The following is a 23446-nucleotide window of genomic DNA, read 5'->3' as shown; positions in this document are numbered from 1 at the left end:
GGCGGCACGGATGGTAGGCGGCACTGACGGTAGGCGGCACGGATGTTGGGCACTGATGGTAGGCGGGACGGATGTTGGGCACGGATGGTAGGCGGCACGGATGGTGGGCGGCACTGATGGTAGGCACGGATGTTGGGCGGCACGGATGTTGGGCACTGATAGGCAGCGGCGTTGATGTGCACTGCTGATCAGTGCCGATCCCTCCTCTGACAATTGCCGGATATCAGCAGTTCTCCTCCTGCTGGGACAGTGCGAGGAAAGTGCAGCCGATAACCAGCAGCTGTATTTCCCAGTCATCTGTGTCATCGCTGCAACCTCGTCTTTTATATTTTACCAATCGGGTCATTTATTGCTTTTTTTTTTTTGTGCCCTTAAATAACTTCAGTATTTATTACTAAAATTTTGCGGTAATATGTGAATAAAACATTGAAACTACCACTATTATATTCTCTGGGGTCTCGGCTTTCAGAAAATCTCATGTTTGGGGGTTTTGTGTCATCTTTAAGCCTAAAATTAAAAAATTAAAGATTTTTTTAAACTTGTACAAAAAACGCAAAAACGGCTCTGACAGCAAAAGGGATAAAGGATCAGCTGGACACACCCCTTTCCTGAGGAGCAGCCAATCGGTGCTCATTGCACTGCGAGGTCTCTCCCCTCCCGTCTAATCCCAGGGACGGGGCTGGAGACAGGCAGGGTGGGGAGGAGGAGATAAACAGCGCAATGTTAAAAATATAAAATGTTTTATGCAGGCCACACATGGGTTGAATTCCAAACGATTTTTCATTCGGAAATCGAAAACGTCCTTCGCTCGGTAATCTGATGGCGCCATCAATGATTTTGAAAATCGGCCGACCAAGCCATAAAGTTCACCCCATGGTCCTCCCCCATCCTCTGGAACTCACTACCCCAATCCATCAGACTGTCACCTTCCCTCCTCACCTTCAGGCGCTCCCTGAAAACCCACCTCTTCAGGGAAGCCTACCCCACCCTCACCTAACTGCTGCTCTCCTTCATTCCCCCTGCCACTCCATCCCCCACAGCCACTTCCTCCTGTACCACTACCCCCTCCCTCCTAGATTGTAAGCTCGAAAGAGTAGGGCCCTCTAACCCCTCGTGTGCTGTTTGTAGTTGCTGTAATGTTTCATGTACTATCCCCCCCTCTATTGTACAGCGCTGAGCAAACCCTTTGGCGCTATATAACCTCGATGTAATAATAATAATATAACAGGTGAAACTTCTGTTCCTTCCAGGTCACGGCTCATGCGCATATTCTTTTCGGAAAAACGATCGTACGATTAGACCATCATTGAGTCTAAAATCGGTTGTTTTTCACGTATTTTCCAACATGCCCGATCACCGAAAAGGGGAGGAACCACGAAAATCGGCCGGTGCCATTGACCCAACTAACAGAGCGAAAATCGCCCGATTATTCTTAGGTCCAATTTTCGGACGAAAAAATCGGTCGAATTTTGACCCATGTATGGCCGGCATAAGTCACCATAAAGCCCCTTTTGATTTTAAAAGCCCCGGACGTTCCTAAAAGCACCTCCAGATTTAAATACGGTTTTGGTTAAAAATAAATGTTTTATATATCTGGACAAATAGATTGGAAGCCCGCTTTAGTCCCTGGACTAGTAGTTTTTTCTTAAATTACACACCCCTGTTTATAGAACAAACCAAAACCGCAGAAGTGATCAAATACCACCGAAAGAGTGCAATTTGTGGGGAAAAAAAGACAAATTTTATTTATGTACAACGTTGCATGACTGCGCAATTGTGAGTCAAGGTAATGCAGCGCCGTACAGCAATTAATGGCCTGGTCATGAAGGCGGTCCACAAGTGGTTACATTCGCAGGATGAGTCTTTTGCAACACAGCAAACTGGTCCCGGCACAGACGGCAGTGAAACATGATGTAGTGGCTCACCTAGATGTGATTGGTTAGAGAGAAATATGTGCATCTAAAGAACCAATTCTAAGTGTTCTGATTTTCTATCTTAGGCACAACCCGTGTGTGTGAGGACATCGGGGACCAAGTCCTGGCTTGTAGCCGGCGTGTTTCTCTGGAGGAATGGACCGCCAAAATAAATGTAAGTCGCCATGCTAATTGGCAGTTCTGTTTTCCTGCAGAGGTTAATGAAACAACCTGTTACATACATTCCTGGTGGCTTCCTGCACCGGGATTGTGTGTAAATCTGACAGGTGGACTCCTTTCTGTCAGATGGAGCATTTGGGAGGCTGCACCCAATTGCTTCCACACAACATGGCAGGTGCCGCTGGGTAAAGGGGAGAGAGGACACATGTCCGCTCTTCTTCCTTCCTTGTTTCTGACCCGGAAATGTGTGACAACAGGTGGGGTGTACTTGGACGGAGGGGCGGCTGGGGTGTACTTGGACGGAGGGGCGGCTGGGCTGTACTTGGGACGGAGGGGCGGCTGGGCTGTACTTGGGACGGAGGGGCGGCTGGGCTGCACTTGGGACGGAGGGGCGGCTGGGCTGCACTTGGGACGGAGGGGCGGCTGGGCTGCACTTGGGACGGAGGGGCGGCTGGGCTGCACTTGGGACGGAGGGGCGGCTGGGCTGCACTTGGGACGGAGGGGCGGCTGGGCTGCACTTGGGACGGAGGGGCGGCTGGGCTGCACTTGGGACGGAGGGGCGGCTGGGCTGCACTTGGGACGGAGGGGCGGCTGGGCTGCACTTGGGACGGAGGGGCGGCTGGGCTGCACTTGGGACGGAGGGGCGGCTGGGCTGCACTTGGGACGGAGGGGCGGCTGGGCTGCACTTGGGACGGAGGGGCGGCTGGGCTGCACTTGGGACGGAGGGGCGGCTGGGCTGCACTTGGGACGGAGGGGCGGCTGGGCTGCACTTGGGACGGAGGGGCGGCTGGGCTGCACTTGGGACGGAGGGGCGGCTGGGCTGCACTTGGGACGGAGGGGCGGCTGGGCTGCACTTGGGACGGAGGGGCGGCTGGGCTGCACTTGGGACGGAGGGGCGGCTGGGCTGCACTTGGGACGGAGGGGCGGCTGGGCTGCACTTGGGACGGAGGGGCGGCTGGGCTGCACTTGGGACGGAGGGGCGGCTGGGCTGCACTTGGGACGGAGGGGCGGCTGGGCTGCACTTGGGACGGAGGGGCGGCTGGGCTGCACTTGGGACGGAGGGGCGGCGGGGCTGCACTTGGGACGGAGGGGCGGCGGGGCTGCACTTGGGACGGAGGGGCGGCGGGGCTGCACTTGGGACGGAGGGGCGGCGGGGCTGCACTTGGGACGGAGGGGCGGCGGGGCTGCACTTGGGACGGAGGGGCGGCGGGGCTGCACTTGGGACGGAGGGGCGGCGGGGCTGCACTTGGGACGGAGGGGCGGCGGGGCTGCACTTGGGACGGAGGGGCGGCGGGGCTGCACTTGGGACGGAGGGGCGGCGGGGCTGCACTTGGGACGGAGGGGCGGCGGGGCTGCACTTGGGACGGAGGGGCGGCGGGGCTGCACTTGGGACGGAGGGGCGGCGGGGCTGCACTTGGGACGGAGGGGCGGCGGGGCTGCACTTGGGACGGAGGGGCGGCGGGGCTGCACTTGGGACGGAGGGGCGGCGGGGCTGCACTTGGGACGGAGGGGCGGCGGGGCTGCACTTGGGACGGAGGGGCGGCGGGGCTGCACTTGGGACGGAGGGGCGGCGGGGCTGCACTTGGGACGGAGGGGCGGCGGGGCTGCACTTGGGACGGAGGGGCGGCGGGGCTGCACTTGGGACGGAGGGGCGGCGGGGCTGCACTTGGGACGCAGGGGCGGCGGGGCTGCACTTGGGACGCAGGGGCGGCGGGGCTGCACTTGGGACGCAGGGGCGGCGGGGCTGCACTTGGGACGCAGGGGCGGCGGGGCTGCACTTGGGACGCAGGGGCGGCGGGGCTGCACTTGGGACGCAGGGGCGGCGGGGCTGCACTTGGGACGCAGGGGCGGCGGGGCTGCACTTGGGACGCAGGGGCGGCGGGGCTGCACTTGGGACGCAGGGGCGGCGGGGCTGCACTTGGGACGCAGGGGCGGCGGGGCTGCACTTGGGACGCAGGGGCGGCGGGGCTGCACTTGGGACGCAGGGGCGGCGGGGCTGCACTTGGATTTTGTAAAAGCGTTTGACACAGTTGCCCACACACAGCTGTAAGGTGAAGTCTACAGGCTGGGAAAAATCAGTTTGTAAATGGATAGATAACTGGCTAAAAACGCCCAAATTCAGAGTATTGGTTAATGATTCACATTCTGAATCGTCCATAATAATGGGAATAGGATTTCTCTATGGGAGGGTTTGCAGGACAGGAAGTGAAAATAAATCCATTTATTATTTGTTACAACATTAAATATTATTTATCACAAGTAAAATCTCTGGTGCCAGAGAGGACATTCACCTTCATTCACTGATAGTGCCGACAAGACGCAGAGAAGTGCGGGGCACATAAAAGTATTCTTAGCTACTGAAATCTAATTGTCATTTTTGCTACTAAACCCCAATGCAGATGTTTTGCCACTAAATGAAATGTTTGTTCTACAGAACAAAGCTTCTAGTTAAAAATGTCAATTTGTTTATTATAATACGGAACACTCACTGATTTGTGCTGATCTACTGGGAGCTGCAGACTGAAAATTATTTAAGGGGTTCCCTGAAATTTAGAAGAAAAAATTGGCTTTATGGTAAAAGGTTGACAAACTTCCCTACAAGACGTGTGTCCGGCATCCACCTAAAGGACGTGTTCCGGCACCCCCTACAGGGCTTTGTCCGGCACCACCGAGAAGGTGTTTGTTCGGTACCCCCTACAGGGTGTTTGTCCGGCACTCCTTTCAAGGCGGTTGTTTGGCCCACCCATCGTTGCATTTGTTGGGCACCCCCTACAGTGCGTTTGTCCGGCACCCGCTACAGGGTGTGTGTCTGGCACCCCCTACAGGGCGTTTGTCCAGCACATGGCGTTTGTTTGGTACCCCCTACAGGGTGCTGTCCGGCACCCCCTACATTGCATTTGTCCGGTACCCACTACAGGGCGTTTGTGCGGCACCTGCTACAAGGCGTTTGTCTGGCACCCCCTAAAGGGCGTTTGTCCGAGACCCGCGATAGTGTGTTTGTCTGGTACCCCCTACAGGGTGTTCGTCTGGCAACCCCTATCAGGCATTTGTCTGGCATCACCTACAAGGCGTTTGTCCGGCATCCACTATAGGGAAGTTTGTCAGACCTCCTTCCCGGGGCTTCTTAATTAGAATTCCACAGAAGTCTGGTGTTTGGTCACTGCAGGCGGGGTGAGGGGAGGATCTGTCTGGGTAGGAGGGTGGTAGCTGGGATGGTAGAAACAGTCAATGTGAGGAGGAATTTCAGGAGTACAGAGCAAGACCAGACACACCCAGAAAGCCATGTGTATGATGTCACTTTCAGGTCAGCCTCTGTGTCCCCAACCAGCATGACCAGGAAATAATGTAATGCAATGCGATCTGCATTGTACTACATTCAGGGGATTCATTCAGGGGATTCATTCAGGGTCTATTACACCCGGAGTGTCTCATTAACAATGATATGTTTCCCAAAAAAATCATCACATGGGGAATGTATGTCCCGTATGTGATGTAAAAAAAAAAGTCTTTAATAGTAACAGATTAGTTGCACCCAACCACATAAAATATCCCACCCCCACCCTTTAAAAATAAAAAGTTTTTTGAGCCCCCCCCCCCCCCTTTCGAGTGATCACGAGCACACACGTACACATGAAAACGGTATTTGCAATACACACATTACATATCGCCATGCACGTCGCACAGAGTAAGATTTGTAGCACCAGACCTCCTCCGTGACACCACACTGATGAAAAAGTGTTACTCGTGTCTCTGCCACTACCCCTGTGTACTAATGAGAGAAAAACATAGCTTTGTTGTGTAATGTGTATGTATGATGACAAATGTGTGAAATACTGAAGTTTGTTTTTTTTCTCTCGGCAGGCCATCGGTGCTAAAACATTGAGGAACGTCTTTCAAAGTACATCTATGACAAGTGTCCTGCTGGAGCTGCACATGGTAGGTCGTTTTTAATTTAACGCATTTCCTGTAGTTGTGACTTTTATCTCGAAGGTTATTCCACCCAAACGTTGTTTTAGTTTGGGTGGTTAAAGTGTTACTGACCACTTGAAGACCTCCTTACGTACATTTACTTCGGCAGTTTCAATTGGTACCGTGGACTGTCCGACTATACTGACGGGGGGTTTGTGCTGGGCGGGATCCATCTGTCTGTACTTGGGGGCTCTGTGCTAAGGGCACCGTCCGTCTATACTGAGGGCTCTGTGCTGAGGGCGCCGTCCGTCTATACTGAGGGCTCTGTGCTGAGGGCGCCGTCCGTCTATACTGAGGGCTCTGTGCTGAGGGCGCCGTCCGTCTATACTGAGGGATCTGTGCTGAGGGCGCCGTCCGTCTATACTGAGGGCTCTGTGCTGTGGGCCCGTCCGTCTATACCGAGGGCTCTGTGCTGAGGGCGCCGTCCGTCTATACCGAGGGCTCTGTGCTGAGGGCACCGTCCGTCTATACTGAGGGCTCTGTGCTGAGGGCGCCGTCCGTCTATACTGAGGGCTCTGTTCTGAGGGCACCGTCCGTCTATACTGAGGGCTCTGTGCTGAGGGCGCCGTCCGTCTATACTGAGGGCTCTGTGCTGAGGGCACCATCCGTCTATACTGAGGGCTCTGTGCTGAGGGCGCCGTCCGTCTATACTGAGGGATCTGCGCTGAGGGCGCCGTCCGTCTATACTGAGGGCTCTGCGCTGAGGGCGCCGTCCGTCTATACTGAGGGCTTTGTTCTGAGGGCGCCGTGCGTCTATACTGAGGGCTCTGTTCTGAGGGCGCCGTCCGTCTATACTGAGGGCTCTGTTCTGAGGGCACCGTCCGTCTATACTGAGGGCTCTGTTCTGAGGGCACCGTCCGTCTATACTGAGGGCTCTGTTCTGAGGGCACCGTCCGTCTATACTGAGGGCTCTGTTCTGAGGGCACCGTCCGTCTATACTGAGGGCTCTGTTCTGAGGGCACCGTCCGTCTATACTGAGGGCTACATAGACGGAGGGGCGGCTGGGGTGTAGTTGGACGGAGGGGCGGCTGGGGTGTAGTTGGACGGAGGGGCGGCGGTGCTGTGCTTGGGACGGAAGGGCGGCTGGGCCGTGCTTGGATTTTGTAAAAGCGTTTGACACAGTTCCCCGCACACAGCTGTAAGGTGAAGTCTACAGGCTGGGAAAAATCAGTTTGTAAATGGATAGATAACTGGCTAAAAGCCCAAATTCAGAGGGCGCCGTCCGTCTATACTGAGGGCTCCGTTCGTCTATACTGAGGGCTCTGGGCTGAGGACACCGTTATTCTATACTGAGGGCTTTTTGCTGAGGGCTCCGTCCGTCTATACTGAGGGATCTGTGCTGAGGGCACTGTTCGTCTATGTCAGGGGTGAGCAACTGTGGCCCTCCAGCTTTTGGTGAACTACACGTCCCATCATGCCTCTTCCTTTTGGACTCATGCTTGTAAATGTCAGTTTTGCAATGTATCATGGGACTTGTAGTTCTACAACAGCTGGAGGGCCACAGTTGCTCTCCCCTGGCCTATACTGAGGGATCTGTGCTGAGGGCACCGTCCGTCTATACTGAGGGCTCTGTGCTGAGGGCGCCGTCCGTCTATACTGAGGGCTCTGTGCTGAGGGCGCCGTCCGTCTATACTGAGGGCTCTGTGCTGAGGGCGCAGTCCGTCTATACTGAGGGCTCTGTGCTGAAGGCGCCGTCCGTCTATACTGAGGGCTCTGTGCTGAGGGCGCCGTCCGTCTATACTGAGGGCTCTGTGCTGAGGGCGCCGTCCGTCTATACTGAGGGCTCTGTGCTGAGGGCGCCGTGCGTCTATATAAGGGGTGGTCAACTTTGGCCCTCCAGCTTTTGGTGAACTACAAGTCCCATTATGCCTCTTCCTTTGGGACTCATGCTTGTAAATGTCAGTTTTGCAATGCCTCATAGGACTTGTAGTTCTGCAACAGCTGGAGGGCCATAGTTGCTCACCCCTGGTCTATACTGAGGGCTCTGTGCTGAGGGCGCCGTCCGTCTATACTGAGGGCTCTGTGCTGAGGGCACCGTCCGTCTATACTGAGGGCTCTGTGCTGTGGGTGCCGTCCATCTGTGCTGAGGGCGCCGTGCGTCTATACTGATGGCTCTGTGCTGTGGGTGCCGTGCGTCTATACTGAGGGCACCGTGCGTCTATACTGAGGGCTCTGTGCTGAAGCGCCGTCCGTCTATACTGAGGGCTCAGGTGGGAGGCATCTATCTTTACTGCGGGCTTTGTGCCGGGGGCAATGTCTGTCTTTACCAAGGGGTAAATGGGGGGGGGTCTGTCCTTATGGACTTTGTGCTTATGTATGTTACGGTTATCTGTAATGTTGGAGATCAGGCTTTGGGGGGGGCGACTGACTTGTGCTGTGAGGAGGGGTGATTATGTTCATACTCTGTAAGGTGGTCTGTGTGTTGCTCACTCCGGACCCCTGAACTACAGACGGGAGTTCATCAGAAGTGAACCAGACAGAAATTCTCATTTTCAAAGCTTTTAGTTTAAATCAGTGAATTTGCCCCTCTGGGTCAGCTTCTCGGACCCCCTCCACCAGGCAGGAAAGTACAGGATACAAAGTATTTTTATCTTCTGCAATCTAATGTCATTTTTGCCACCAAACCCCAATGCAGATGCTTTTGCCGTGAAATGTTTGTGCAGCAAAACAAAGCTTCACGTTAAAAAGATGAATTTTATTTATTCTAATACCGAACTCTCGCTGATTGTGCTAATATTCTGGGAGCTGTAGACTGAAATGTATTTTAGGGGTTCCCTGAAATTTTAAAATTTCTTGTCTGTTAAATGGTTGAGACAAGCCGCCCTACAGTTTTCGGGCCCCATGCAGGACAGTTTGTCTGATCGCTCCCCTTTTACAGGGTGTTTTCCGACCCTCTCCAGGGTGTTTGTACTGTGTGATGTAAAGTCTACAGGCTTTGTAAATGGATAGAAAACTGGCTAAAAGCCCAAATTCAGAGAATATTAGTTAATGATTCACACTCTGAATCGTCCATAATAATGGGAATAGGATTTCTCTATGGGAGGGTTTGCAGGACAGGAAGTGAAAATAAATCCATTTATTATTTATTACAACATTAAATATTATTTATCACAAGTAAAATCTCTGGTGCCAGAGAGGACATTTCCCTTCATTCACTGATAGTGCCGACAAGACGCAGAGAAGTGCGGGGCACATAAAAGTATTCTTAGCTACTGAAATCTAATTTGTCATTTCTGCTACTAAACCCCAATGCAGATGTTTTGCCACCAAATGAAATGTTTGTTCTACAAAACAAAGCTTCTAGTTACCAATGTGAGTTTGTTTATTATAATACGGAACACTCACTGATTTGTGCTGATCTACTGGGAGCTGCAGACTGAAAATTATTTAAGGGGTTTCCTGAAATTTTGGGGAAAAAAATTTGCTTCATGGTTAAAAAGTTGAGAAACTTCTCTACAGGGCATTTTGTCCGACCCCCCCCCCCCCCCCCCCCTACACTGGGCGTTTGTCCAACCCCTTCAGGCCGTTTGTCCGAACCCCCCCTTCAGGCCGTTTGTCCGACCCCCTTCACTGGGCTGCTGTCGGACCCCCTTCACTGGGCTGCTGTCGGACCCCTTCACTGGGCTGCTGTCGGACCCCCTTCACTGGGCTGCTGTCGGACCCCCTTCACTGGGCTGCTGTCGGACCCCCTTCACAGGGCAGTTTGTCGGACCCCCTTCCCTGGGCTGCTGTCGGACCCCCTTCACTGAGCTGCTGTCGGACCCCCTTCACAGGGCAGTTTGTCGGACCCCCTTCGCAGGGCTTTTTAATCAGAATTCCAGGACCGCAAATGAAGGAAAATATAATCCATTATTTGTTACAACTTTAAATATTGTTATTTATCACAAGTAAAATCTATGGCACCAGAGAGGACATTCACCTTATGGCACCAGAGAGGACATTCACCTTATGGCACCAGAGAGGACATTCACCTTATGGCACCAGAGAGGACATTCACATTATGGCACCAGAGAGGACATTCACCTTATGGCACCAGAGAGGACATTCACCTTATGGCACCAGAGAGGACATTCACCTTATGGCACCAGAGAGGACATTCACCTTATGGCACCAGAGAGGACATTCACCTTATGGCACCAGAGAGGACATTCACCTTATGGCACCAGAGAGGACATTCACCTTATGGCACCAGAGAGGACCTTCACTCATTGGTAGTGCCGACAAACCACAGGGAAGTACAGATTCATAGAAGGATTTTTAGCCACTGAAATCCAATTATCATTTTTGCCACTAAACCCCAAAGCAGATGGTTTTGCTAATAAATTAAATGTTTGTTCTACAAAACAAAGCTTCTTGTTTAAAAAGGTGAATTTGTTTGTAATACCGAACATTCACTGATTGTGCTCATCTACTGTGAGCTGTAGACTGGAAATTATTTTAGTGGTTTAAAAAAAAAAAAGAAAAAAAATGTTCTTGATGGTTAAAATGTTGAGAAAAGCTGCCCTACAGATCAGTTTTCTGACCCCCCTTCAGGGCAGTTTGTTAGACCCCCCTCCCCAGGGCTGCTTGTCAGATCCCCTCCTACAACAGGGCTTCTCAAAAAGGGTTCCATGGAAGTCTGGTGTTGCGGCAGGGCAGGGAGAAGATGAGTTGTGTCTGACTTAACATCCCAACTATCACCTTTCCACCCAATGTTAAGCCTGGAGGAATTGCAGGATGAAGAGCGAGACCAATGAATCCCTCAGTGAAAGTGCAAAGCTGTTTTTTTTTCAGCTTTGGGGTGGCTGTTGTGCACGATGGTGAAGTGGGTAATGAGGTGGTCTGTGCTCAATATCCTGTCTGTACTCTGAATATTCCAGGATTCCTGGATTGTGAAACTTCCACAGGGTAGCTTTCACTACCCATCCTCCATAGAGCAGCCTTTGGACCCTCATCCCCCACAGGGCAGCTTTTGGACCCCCTACAGATATTACATTAATGCTACCAAAATAAGTGTGCAGTGTAAATTGCCTTTAGCATCACTCCTGTTTCTCCTTGCTGGAGGTGGCCATTTTGCCGAAGCCCAGAGCTCCATGAGCAGCAGTAAATCTTTAGGATGTCAGCACATTGGCCTTTACATATTCAGCACAGTGCCTGAAAACAGCGAGCAACTGAGCATGTGTAGTGCAAGGTCACAACACAGAGGGTCATCCTTCCCAATGGAGACATGGCGAGCAATCAAAGTACATCCACACTTCATCCAAAGAAAAATGTTAATTGTTAAATGTTGTTAATGAATGCCGGCGATTTCCAGTAACTGTCTTCTAATTCTGATCCAATTTCTGTCTCCATCTAGGTCTCATCAAGCAGCTCCCTGACTACGACTGCATCCGCGGTGCTGTGTGCTGCCTCCGTTTCTGATCTCCATCCAGTTCAGGGGGCACATTTTTTGGAATAAACCAGATCTGGCCTCTGAGAATGAACTAGAGAAATGCTGGTGATTTACTTTCAGAAAACATTGAATGTCGGGGGGGGGGGCTCCCCTTTCAGCAGATGTAAAATACAGCCAGGAACATCCATTTGTGTATTGGACGTGTAAACAGCTTGTGACATCACTGAATACAATGTCATTTTAAAGGAAGTATTTTGACTTTTTTTTGGGGGGGGGGGGGGTGTATGTTACTGTTAACCACTTGTCCTGCAGAGGATTTCCCCCCCCGCCTGGCCAGGCCATTTTTTGTGATACAGCACTGCACTACTTTTAAGAGACAATTGCTCGGTCATGCAACACTGTACACAAATGAAATTTGTCTCTTCCCCCCCCCCCCCCCCCTCCTCCACACAAACAGAGCTTTCTTTCGGTGGTATGTGATCACCTCTGCGATTTTATTTATTTATTTATTTATTTTGTGCGCTATCACCAAAGACTGACAATTTTGAAAAATAAAATAATATTTTTGGCTTTTTACTATAAAACATATCCAATAAAGCTGTAAAAAATTAATTTTTTTCATGAATTTAGGCCAAAATGTATTCTGCTCCGTGTCTTTGCTAAAAAAAAAATCCCAATGCCTGTGAATTAATTGGTTTACGTGAAAGTTATAGCGTCTACAAATGGCGGGATAGATACTGGAATTTTCTTTAACTATTTCAATACCGGGCAATTTTCCCCCTTCCTGCCCAGGCCAGTTTTCACGTTTCAGCGCTCTCACACTTTGAATGACAATTGCGCGGTCATACAACATTGTACTCAAACTAAAATTTTATTATTTTCTTCACACAACTAGAGCTTTCTTTTGGTGGTATTTAATCACCGCTGGGGTTTTTATTTTTTGCTAAATTAACAAAAAAAGACCAAAAATTTTGAAAAAAAACACGTTTTTCTTTGTTTGTTATAAAAGTTTACAAATAAATATTTGTTCTTCATAAATTTAGGCCGAGATGTATTCTGCTACATGTCTTTGGTGAAAATAACCCAAATTAGGATGTATTATTTAGTTTGTAGGAAAGTTATAGAGTTCACAAACTATGGTATAGATCTGAATATTGATCAGTCCTGAAGTACTGACAGCCAATCTAATTTCTTGAGGTCCAAGAATGTCAGGACAGTACAGATATCCCCCAAATGTCAGAACAGTACAGATATCCCCCAAATGTCAGGACAGTACAGATATCCCCCAAATGTCAGGACAGTACAGATATCCCCCAAATGTCAGGACAGTACAGATATCCCCCAAATGTCAGGACAGTACAGATATCCCCCAAATGACCCCTTTTTGCAGAGTAGACAGTCCGACGTACTTCATAAGAGGAATGGCGAGTTTTTTGAAGTTGTATTTTTTTTTTCGGAAAATGAAAAAAATAATTTTCACTATTTTTTTTTTTTTTTTTTTTACATACTGTCACCAGTGCAGTACAGTGTCATCATATAACTGGCATGGTGGTGAACAGGGACACTGACTGGTGACAGTATGGAAAAAAATATATATTTCTTTTTTTGTATTTTTAAATTTTTATTACATTGTTTTTAATTTTTTTTAAGATTTTTTTTTTCATATTTTACTATGACCAAAGTAGTACAATGTTACCATAGTAACATTGTACTACTTTGGGGAAGTGATCAGTATTTTTTTTTTTTTGTATACACAATTTGCTTATAGCAAAGAATTACTTTGCTATAAGCAAGCATTTACCTGAATAACATCGATTCATTCAGGGTTTTTTTTTTTTTGTTTTTTTTTTTGTGCTTAGCTGTGATTTGGCCACAGCTAATCACGTGACATGTGCATGTGACCTGCTGTGACCATTCACAGCTAGGCACTAGTATACAATGGATGGCATGAATGAAGCCATCCATTATATACAACTGTCATGTGACCTGCTGTGATTGGTCACAGCAGGTCACATGGTACCGGCAACGGGGCCGGTACTCAGATCTGTCATCGGCCGTGTCCGAGGTACACGGCTGGTGACAGATCGCGCCGCTGCACGGCTCTGCAACCGCGCAAACTGCGCATGGCGTGCACCCGGAAAGCTAAAGCGTTTTTGAGGCCGCCAAACGGCTATAGGCCGGGCGGCTAATGGTTAAAAAAAAAAATATTTTAATACTAGTAATGGTGGCGATCAGCAACTTATTGTTGGACTGCGGCGGGCATTCTGACACTGGGAGGGAGCTAACGGACACTGACCTCCCAGTGACACCAATACAATGATCAGTGCCCGCTGTGTCCGGAACACTGATCGCTGTACGAGACCTCTGTGTGAGGTCCTAATTCATGTGATCAGTGATTGGCCAATCGGTGATCACATGAACAGTAGTAAACAAGATGTCACTTCCTGACATCATTGCTTACTACTAGTGAAATCTATGAATGATCACAGAGATCACATGGTACAGGGCTATTCACAACAGCCTTGTACCATCTGACAAGCTGTGACTAATCGCAGGTCGCACAGTATTTCTCAATGGCTGCAAGAATGCAGCCAGAGAGGAGAAATGATTGCTTTTACAGCATTTATGGGTGTAAAAGCAATCAGTGTAAAACAAAGAAAAAAAAAATCTTCACCCACCCCACAAGTAGTACAGTGTCATAATAATATAAAAAAAATGTAAACTAAAAAAGTTGAACTAATTTGGGTTATTTTTTAACTAAAAAGATAGCTGAATACATTTTGGCCAAGATTTATGAAGACAGATTATTTGCAAAATTTTATGAGAAACTTTTTTTTCCAAACTTTTGGGGCTTTTTCATTTATTTAGCAAAAAAATAAAAATCCCGGTCGTGAATAAATGCCACCAAAATAAAGTTTTATCTGTCTCAAAAAAAAAATCGCTAAAAAATTCATATGGGTACAGTGTTGCATGACCGTGCAATTGTCATTCAAAGTGTGATAGTGCTGAGAGCTGAAAATTGGCCTGGACAGGAAGGGGGTGAAAGTGTCCGGACATGAAGATGTTAACTCCGCATGGTTTTTGCTGTGGCTGTGCAGCAATGCATTGCGACCATGATGTGATAAAACCCCATTTGCTGCCTTTGCAGCTTGGTGAGTGGCAGTTGGGGGTGCTAAAAACAAGGCTCAATGACTCATTTTTACAACCTCCAAATACAAGTCTAAATGAGCTCTAAGTGACTTTAAACATGCTTGGGATAACTTTAGATCAGTGGTCTCCAAATTGCGGCCCAGGGGCTGAATGTGGCCCTTTGCTTGCCTTTATCTGGCCCTTGGGGCACTATTCCACCAACTGACAGCAATGATGGGGCACCATTCCCCTACTGAGACCATCTATGGGGCACTATTTCTCCCATTTAAACCAGTGATGGGGCACTGACACTAGGGCATTCTCTACTCTCACTGGCCACAGTCTGCCCCCCCAACCCTCAGTTCACACTATTGAAGGTTGCGCAGGCTGTGTTTGCTCGGTCACAGCAGCCCATTCATTTAAATAGGCTGCTGTGCCTGCGTCTCCGCACAAAAATGCAGCCTCATAGAAACGGCGTGGTCTTTTTGAGCATTCGGTTTCCCACACTCGTGGTACGAGCTGGGATGTGTGGGGGCGCCATTTAGAATGAATGGCAGCCCCGCACGTCTCAGGGGAGCTCGATTTTGGCTGCGGGTAGTTTTGGGTGCAGGAACCAGAACTATTTTGTGTCCTAGGCTAGAAGAGCTACTTGTGCCCACCCAGTAAATGTTAAAAAAAAAGTACAAAATATTAAATCAATCAAATATGAAACTATTACATTTCTTTCACTTTACAAAAAGAAGTACCATAAGATGCCACCAGCACCAATATTAAGGACAAGATCAGTGTCACGAATGGACTGTATCTGTGGCTGGCAGTGGCAGGGTGACAGTTGGAATGAGTGGAGGATGATGGATACACACTCTGACAGGTCCCAGGCTAGAATTCCCCAGGCAATGGGGGGAGGTAAAATGCAGTGACAGCAGGCAGCTGAACTGAGCGATCCCACACAGTGGCAGATCTGACACAACACACCAACACTGACACAGATCAGAAGAGCAAGCTGTGGGATTGTGATGACATCATCACTCACTGACACATATATGTGGATGGCTGGCTGGGTCACACTCACACAGACACGAGACATCAGAGTCAGACATTACCTTCCTCTGCAGGCACAGCTCCGCCTTCACTAATGAATGGGAAGAGAAGGGCTGGAACTCCAGTGTACTGCAGACACCAGCTGGCTTTCAGTAAGGGACCGAGTCTGAGAGGAACACTGGAAGCAGCAGCTGCTACAGTGGCAGCATCCCACACAGTTCCAGCCTGTGTTGCGCCCAAGCGCCCCTAGGCGGCTGCTTAGTTTCCCTAGTGGAAGCTCCGGCCCTGGCGTGAACAGATGCGATTCCCATACCCGCAACCAACCCGCATAGTGTGAACTGAGGGTGAGGCCTAAAGGACCGTAAACTGACCCATTGCTTAGAAAGTTTGGAGACACCTGCTTTAGATTTAAGGTTAGATAAAGCCCTTTTTTTCCTGCTTTTACTCTTTTTTTCCCAAAAAAATTGCTTTGTCGCACTGAGAAAGTGGCGGATTTGTTAGATGATAGGGGAAGACAGGCAGGAGGACAGAGAAACGGGAACAGAGGGGCAGGAGGACAGAGAAACGGGAGCAGAGGGGCAAATGAGGACAGAATAACTTGTTCGGAATCGGTGACAGTTGGGAGGTATGAAGCATACGTGGTGCGTTTTGCCGCGACTGCAGTGCGACTCAGGATTATGGGCTGAGGGTGATGATTTCTGCCCGCGCTTAAAAATTGTGAATGGGTTTTGTTCATTTTTATGTGTAAACCCAAAACAATTCATCTTCTCCCGATGGAAGGTCGGACACCCCCGGATGCAGGCAGCTGGAATTCAAATGCAGCCAAAAAACGCATCCCTACCCTTGTAGCGGCAAGATCTGTCTCCCATGATGATCTGTCCCCCTGAAGCAACTGCACGTCACGGTTTTAGGCATCAGAAGCCGATCACCGACAGCCAACAACCCTAGCACAGAGCTGCCCCAGCTAACCCCTTTTCTGCTGCACCGCTGATCCCACGGATCACTAGCCACCGATGCTCCAGCAAGATGGATCAAAGATGCATATTGGGGAGCATCATGGATCGGAGAGAGGACCGTTACATGGGGGGGTGACATGGGGAGTACAGTCACGTGGGGAGGACACTAACGTGGGAGGACAGTGACATGTGGGGAGGGAATTACATGGGGAGGACAGTGACATGCGGGGGGGGCTGACATGGGAGGACAGTGACATGTGGGGGGGGGAGGACAGTGACATGAGGGGGGAATGACTTGGGGAGGATAGTGACATTTGGGGGGGTCAGTGACATGGGGAAGACACTGGCATATGGGGGGGGGTTCAGTGACATGGGGGGCATGACAGGCAGACGACAGTGACATGAGGGGGGGACTGACATGGGAGGACAGTGACATGTGGGGGGGACAGACATGGGAGGACAGAGACATGAGGGGGGGGGGGTGACATGGGGAGGACAGTGACATGAGGGGGGAATGACATGGGGAGGACAGTGATGTGTGGGGATCAGTGACATGGGGGGCTGTGACATGGGGAAGACACTGACAGGGGAGTTCAGTGACTTGGGGGGGGGGGAGGGGCCATAACATGTGAGGGGGCATGACATGCGGAGGACAGTGGCATGAGGGGGGGCTGACATGGACTGATCTCAGCAATGAGATCCTCCAGTCGCTGGGGAGATCCTCCAACCAACCTGGAATGCAGCTTCTCTCCAGCAGAAACTGTGGTGTGGCGCTGGAGCTCAGAGTCAACCTATCTATTCTGGTCTTAGTCCCTAGTAGGCGTTCAGTTGCATAACAGATCAGAAACTAACTACCAGCAGTTGGCGTCAGATGGTAAACCTGGCTCTAGCTAAAGCTGAATATTGAACCCTAAGCTAAAACCATAGAATCCCAGACCAGAAGGGACAGTTAAATACAATTACAAGAGCTGCACATAAACTCTATTGAAAAAAAAGGTTCACTTGCTAATATACTGGAAGGTGACCTCCACACACATACAGTCCCTGACATCCTTGGACAGCTCTTTGGGCTTTGCCATGGTGGAGAATTTGGAATCGGATCGTTTCTTTTATACAGGTAACAAAATGAGATTAGCAGTACTCCCTTTAAGAGACTGCTTCTAATCTCAGCTTGTTACCTGTATGAAAGACACCTGGTAGCCAGAAATCCTGCTGAATGATAGGGGATCAAATACTTATTTCCCTCATGAATATGCAAATCAGTCATCATTTGTTAGACATGCATTTCTTTTGAATTTGTTGTTGCTATTCTGTCTCTCAGTGTTACAATACACCGAACATTCGATTTTTAGAACGATCATTTCTTTGTGAGGGGCAAATATTCAAAATCAGCAGGGGAGCAAATACGCATTTCCTTCACTGTAAAAATTTTTTTTGATATTTTCTGAATGTTAATGATATTTCTTAAAATGTGTCTAAACCCTACAACAAAAACGTAATATATTGCAGCGTACCAGTCCCTCGATGTGGTGTCTGCATGTGTTTTCATTTTCATTTATTTATTTTCACCTTGTGGTCCTGCTGGTAACACACTTACTGTCCCAAGGTGATAACATAAAGTCAGTGTATATATGGAGTAGTGTTGTCACCCTAGGACAGGAAGTTTTATATGGACACCTCCCCCGCACCCCATTCATCCTCATAACATAGGGAGGCAGTGTTCTGGAAATCACAGAGGATAGCTGGGAAAGCTGATAACATTGTCAGTTCAGTCCTCAGGGATGGACATGGACACTGGATTTCTATTTAACTGGTTTCCCGCCCGGCCTATAGCAGACTGACAACTGGGCGGGATTCTCCTCCTTCCGGGAGGAAGTCATATGGCATCCACCCAGTCACGCCACTTGTAGAGCGGCGATCAGGGGAGGGGGGTGAGCCGTGTCCCTCGGACACAGCGCATAACTAATTATGGTAAAGAGCCAATGATGTTGGCTCTTTACTATGTGATCAGCTGATCACATGTAAACAAATGACAGCTATCGGCATTTCCTTTCCTCAATGCTGCCACTATCTGAGGAGAGGAAAGCCGATAATCAGCTTTCCTGTAGCAGGGGACATTTACACTGATAATCAGGGCACTGATCATAGGCGCAGCCCCATCAGTACCACTTATCAGTGCCCATTAGTTCTGTTTTGTCAGTGCAGCCTCATCAGTGCTGTCACTATCTGAGGAGAGGAAAGCCAATAACTGGCTTTACTGTGGCAGGGGACATTTATACTGATACTCAGAGCACTGATCATAGGTGCAGCCCCATCAGTGCCACCTGTCAGTGCCCATCAGTTCCATTTTATCAGTGCCGCTTCATCAGTGCCACCTCATCAGTGGTCATCAGTGCCCTTCAGTGCCACCTCATCAGTGGTCATCAGCGCAGCCTTGTCAGTGTAGCCTCATCAGTGGCCATCAGTTCATCCTCATCAGTGCCACCTCGTCAGTGGTCATCAGCGCAGCCTCGTCAGTGGTCATCAGCGCAGCCTTGTCAGTGTAGCCTCATCAGTGGCCATCAGTGCCCATCAGATCAGCCTCATCAGTGCCGCCTCATCAGTGGCCATCAGTTCAGCCTCATCAGTGGCCATCAGTGCCGCATCATCAGTGCTCATCAGTGCTGCTTCGTCTGTGCCCATCAGTGCAGCCTCGTCAGTGCCGCCTTATCAGTGGCCATCAGTTCAGCCTCATCAGTGGCCATCAGTGCCCATCAGATCAGCCTCATCTGTGGCCATCAGTGCCACCTCATCAGAGCCCATCAGTGCAGCCTCATCAGTGGCTATCAGAACAGCCTCATCAGAGCCCATCAATTCAGCTTATCAGTGCCCATCAGCGCAGCCTCATCAGTGGTCGTCAGTGCCCATCAGATCAGCCTCATCAGTGCCGCTTCGTCTGTGCCCATCAGTGCAGCCTCGTCAGTGTCGCCTCATCAGTGGCCATCAGTTCAGCCTCATCAGTGGCCATCAGTGCCGCATCATCAGTGCCCATCAGATTAGCCTCATCAGTGGTCGTCAGTGCAGCCTCATCAGTGGCCATCAGTGCCCATCAGATCAGCCTCATCAGTGCCGCTTCGTCTGTGCCCATCAGTGCAGCCTCGTCAGTGTCGCCTCATCAGTGGCCATCAGTTCAGCCTCATCAGTGGCCATCAGTGCCGCATCATCAGTGCCCATCAGATTAGCCTCATCAGTGCCGCCTCATCTGTGCCCATCAGTGCAGCCACATCAGTGCCACCTCATCAGAGCCCATCAGTGGCTATCAGAGCCCATCAATTCAGCTTATCAGTGCCCATCAGTGCAGCCTCATCAGTGCACATCAGTGAAAAAGAAAACTTACTTATTTACAAATTCTAAGACTAAGAAAAAAGTTGTTTTTTTTGTTTTTAATTTTTGGCCATTTTTGTTTGTTTAGCCAAAAATTAAAAACCCCAGTGGTGATTAAATACCACCAAAATAAAGCTCTATGTGTCTCAAAATAATTATACAAATTTCATGTGGGTACAGTGTTGCATGACCACGCAATTGTCATTCAAAGCACTGAAAGCTGAAAAATGGCCTGGGCAGGAAGGGGGGGGGGGGGAGTGTCCAGTAGGCAATTGGTTACATGATCCCTTCTCTTTCTGTATATGGATGATGGCACTGAAATCACTTAAATAAAAAACGAATTGATTCCTAATCGATAAACAACCATCACATGACCCAGATCCTTTCCAGTCTGTCAGCCAGGAAACAGTGGTAAGAGGAGTTTCTAGTCCTTTGCTGTTGGTCGCATGTTCAAAATAAACAAATAAAACATAATAAAACAAAAAAATTAGCCTCTGGAATACAGAGTAAAAGTAAATAATTAATATCAATAAACTGTTTTAAATTGTCATACAAATATATATTTGAAATCATTTTTTGGCAATATCACAGTGTGGGTGGATGTCACGCCCCTCCAGCCTGTGTTTTAGAAGAACAGAGAGGTGAAGCTTCCATCAATCAAGATGTAATATCCTGCCCCCATTGTGTTTAGCTGGTTAGTGGGCATGGAGGAAGAGGGAGGGAGTGGTGTGCCTTTACCACTCTGTATATGTCCATATGTGTAACTCTATAGTCACATGTTCAGATGTGATAGGGAAGAAATGCTCAGCATAGAAACTCACTGAAAACTGAGCATGTGCAGAACTGCCAACACTGCTCTTCAAAATCCACAACTGCATTGGGGACAGGGACAGGAGCAAGAGATAAAAAAAAACAGCAGGATCAACCAGGTTTTTTGCAAAATACAGAAAAGGTATCCCATAGTGACTATGAACAGCATGAACGGATCGTTTTTAATGACGTGGGTTTCATGACACTTTAACGTCACCCCAATACACCTTGCTGTCATGTCAAAATGTGTGGCAACAAATTACCATGCGTTTTGGTGCAACATGATTTAAAACAAAGGATCATGCATTTTTTGTGCATTTTTTGCACAAAAGAAATAAAAAGAATGAGCTGCCCTACACAGGATGCGCAAAATTAAGCAAAAAGTTGCCCGCACTGTCACACCTGCATAGGAGGAGCCTAAGGGCCCCTTCATATATGTGACAATGATTGTTTTTCCTATACAGTGATCCACAGTGAATAGCTTTTTGTTAGCTGCGTTGTTTTGCGTGTTTGTTCTTGCGTGTATACAAATTATATTGCCAAAAGTATTGTTCCGCCTGCCTTTCCACGCACATGAACTGTAATGACATCCCAGTCTTAGTCCGTAGGGTTCAATATTGAGTTGGCCCCGCCTTTTGCAGCTATAACAGCTTCAACTCTTCTGGGAAGGCCGTCCACAAGGTTTAGGAGGGTGTCTATGGGAAGGTTGGACCATTCTTCCAGAAGCACATTTGTCAGGTCAGGCACTGATGTCGGGGGAGGAGGCCTGGCTCACAGTCTCCGCTCTAATTCATCCCAAAGGTGTTCTATGGAGTTGAGGTCAGGACTCCAGGTCAGGGGCCATCCCCAAACTCTTCCCACAAAGTTGGGAGCATGAAATTATCCAAAATGTCTTGGTATGCTGATGCCATAAGAATTCCCTTCACTGGAACTAGGGGGCCAAGCCCAACCCCCGTAAAACAACCCCACACCATAATCCCGCCTCCACCGAACTTTACACTTGGCACAATGCAGTCAGGCAAGTACCTTTCTCCTGGCAACTGCCAAACCCAGACACATCCATCAGATTGCCAGAGAAGCGTGATTGGTCACTCTAGAGAACACGTCTCCACTGCTCTAGAGTCCAGTGGTGGCGTGCTTTACACCACGGCATCCTATGCTTTGCATTGCACTTGGTGATGGAAGGCTTGGATACAGCTGCTCAGCCATGGAAACCCATTCCATGAAGCTCTCTATGCACTATTGTGCTAATCTGAAGGCCACACCAAGTTTGGAGGTCTTTAGCTATTGACTTTGCAGACAGTTGGCGACTTCTGAGCACTGTGTGCTTCAGCATGCGCCGACCCCGCCCTGTCATGTGACGTGGCCTACCACTTGGTGGCTGAGTTGCTGCTGTTCCCAGTCGCTCACAAATGTTTGTAGAAGCAGCAGGGGCAGACTGACCATTTGGAAACTAGGGCAGTAGAGGGCCCCATGAGATGCCCCTGGTACCTTTTTCATAGGCTATTTTGAGTTTGGGCAAGGACACAGGGGCCCCATGATCCCCTATTGCCCGGGGGCCCCATGAGTTGTCAGTCCGCCCCTGAGAAGCAGTATACATGCCTAGGTGATTTTATACACCTGTGGCCATGGAGGTGATTGGAACACCTGAATCCAATGATCTGGAGGGCGGGCCCAATACTTTTGGCAGTATAATATATATATATATATTTTTTTTTTTTCAATGTTTCCTGAACCAGGGGATTTCCCACTGCACTAGTGGGAATTCGGAAGAAGGCGTATGGTAGAGAAACGCGTAGACGAGAATGGGCCCCCCCCAAAAAAATGAATGGAAAGCCTCTTGTCATGCATTGTTAGCCAAAATTGCACAGGTACTCAGGCTCCATTCACAGCTATGCAGGTGCACCAGCATGCATATTTTTTTGCATGTTTTGCATGTTTAGTTGTTTAGGAGTGTCTTGTTTAGGGCAGCCCGTTTGTTTCAATGGGGTGCCCTACGTATGCATGGCGATTGCCAAGAAAGAGTGCAGGCACATTGTTTTTTTTTAATCGCATTAAACTACAAAGCATGGCAATAAGTAACCATGCATTATGGGGCAGTGCCCGAGTTTCCTAATGGTCAGTCCGCCCCTGCTCCTGAGGATGTCAATCACTGGCTCCCAGCTGACGATTGCCAGCCGGGACTCGGTGATCATCGGCAAAGCTGAGAAGGGAGAGACGTGCGTAAACAACACAGATCACTCTCCTGTCAGCATGGACCTGCTGCTTTCTATCTCTCTGCAAAGCAGAGAGATAGAAAGCAGCAGGTCTGCTTAGTAAAACAACGCAGTGCACAATAAAATCACTCCCTAACACACAGTTAACCCTTTGATCACCCAGATGTTAACCCCTTCCTGCCCAGTGCCATTAGTACAGTGTCAGTGCTTTTTATTAGCACTGATCACTGTATTAGTGCCACTGTTTTTGCCGTGTTTTTGATTCATTTTGCATTTTAAATCTGTCTAGCAACAAGAAGAAAAAAATAAAAAAATAAAGTTCAAACTACTTAGGTGTGAATCTAGCCTTAGACAGGACCCAATTAACCTACCAGCATATCTTTGGAGTGTGGGAGGAAACTGGAGTACTGGGAGGAAACCCAGGCAGGCAGAGAATGCAAGCTCTAGGCAGGTGGTGCCGTGGCTGGGATTCAAACCAATGACCCTGGTACTGCCAGG

The 23446-nt window shown here is 49.2% G+C and overlaps 1 long non-coding RNA gene across 4 annotated transcripts in view; it reads left to right on the top strand.

The window, feature by feature from the left end:
- The window catches only part of LOC149438109 (uncharacterized), a 41963-nt gene extending 30281 nt beyond the window's left edge, over positions 1–11682 (top strand). For all 4 annotated transcript variants that reach the window (XR_016307960.1, XR_016307959.1, XR_016307957.1 and 1 more), the window contains exons 2-4: positions 2000–2088; positions 5955–6029; positions 11398–11682. This is a non-coding gene — a long non-coding RNA (uncharacterized LOC149438109). The remainder of the gene's footprint in view (positions 1–1999; positions 2089–5954; positions 6030–11397) is intronic.
- The last annotated feature ends 11764 nt before the right edge of the window (positions 11683–23446 follow it).

The sequence above is a fragment of the Staurois parvus genome, unplaced genomic scaffold (genome assembly GCF_062004578.1).
Source record: "Staurois parvus isolate SC_StPar_1 unplaced genomic scaffold, SC_StPar_1.0 ptg001220l, whole genome shotgun sequence".
Taxonomy (NCBI): Eukaryota; Metazoa; Chordata; class Amphibia; order Anura; family Ranidae; genus Staurois; species Staurois parvus.
Note: the sequence above shows the minus strand (reverse complement) of the source record. Positions and strands in the feature narration are given on the sequence as shown.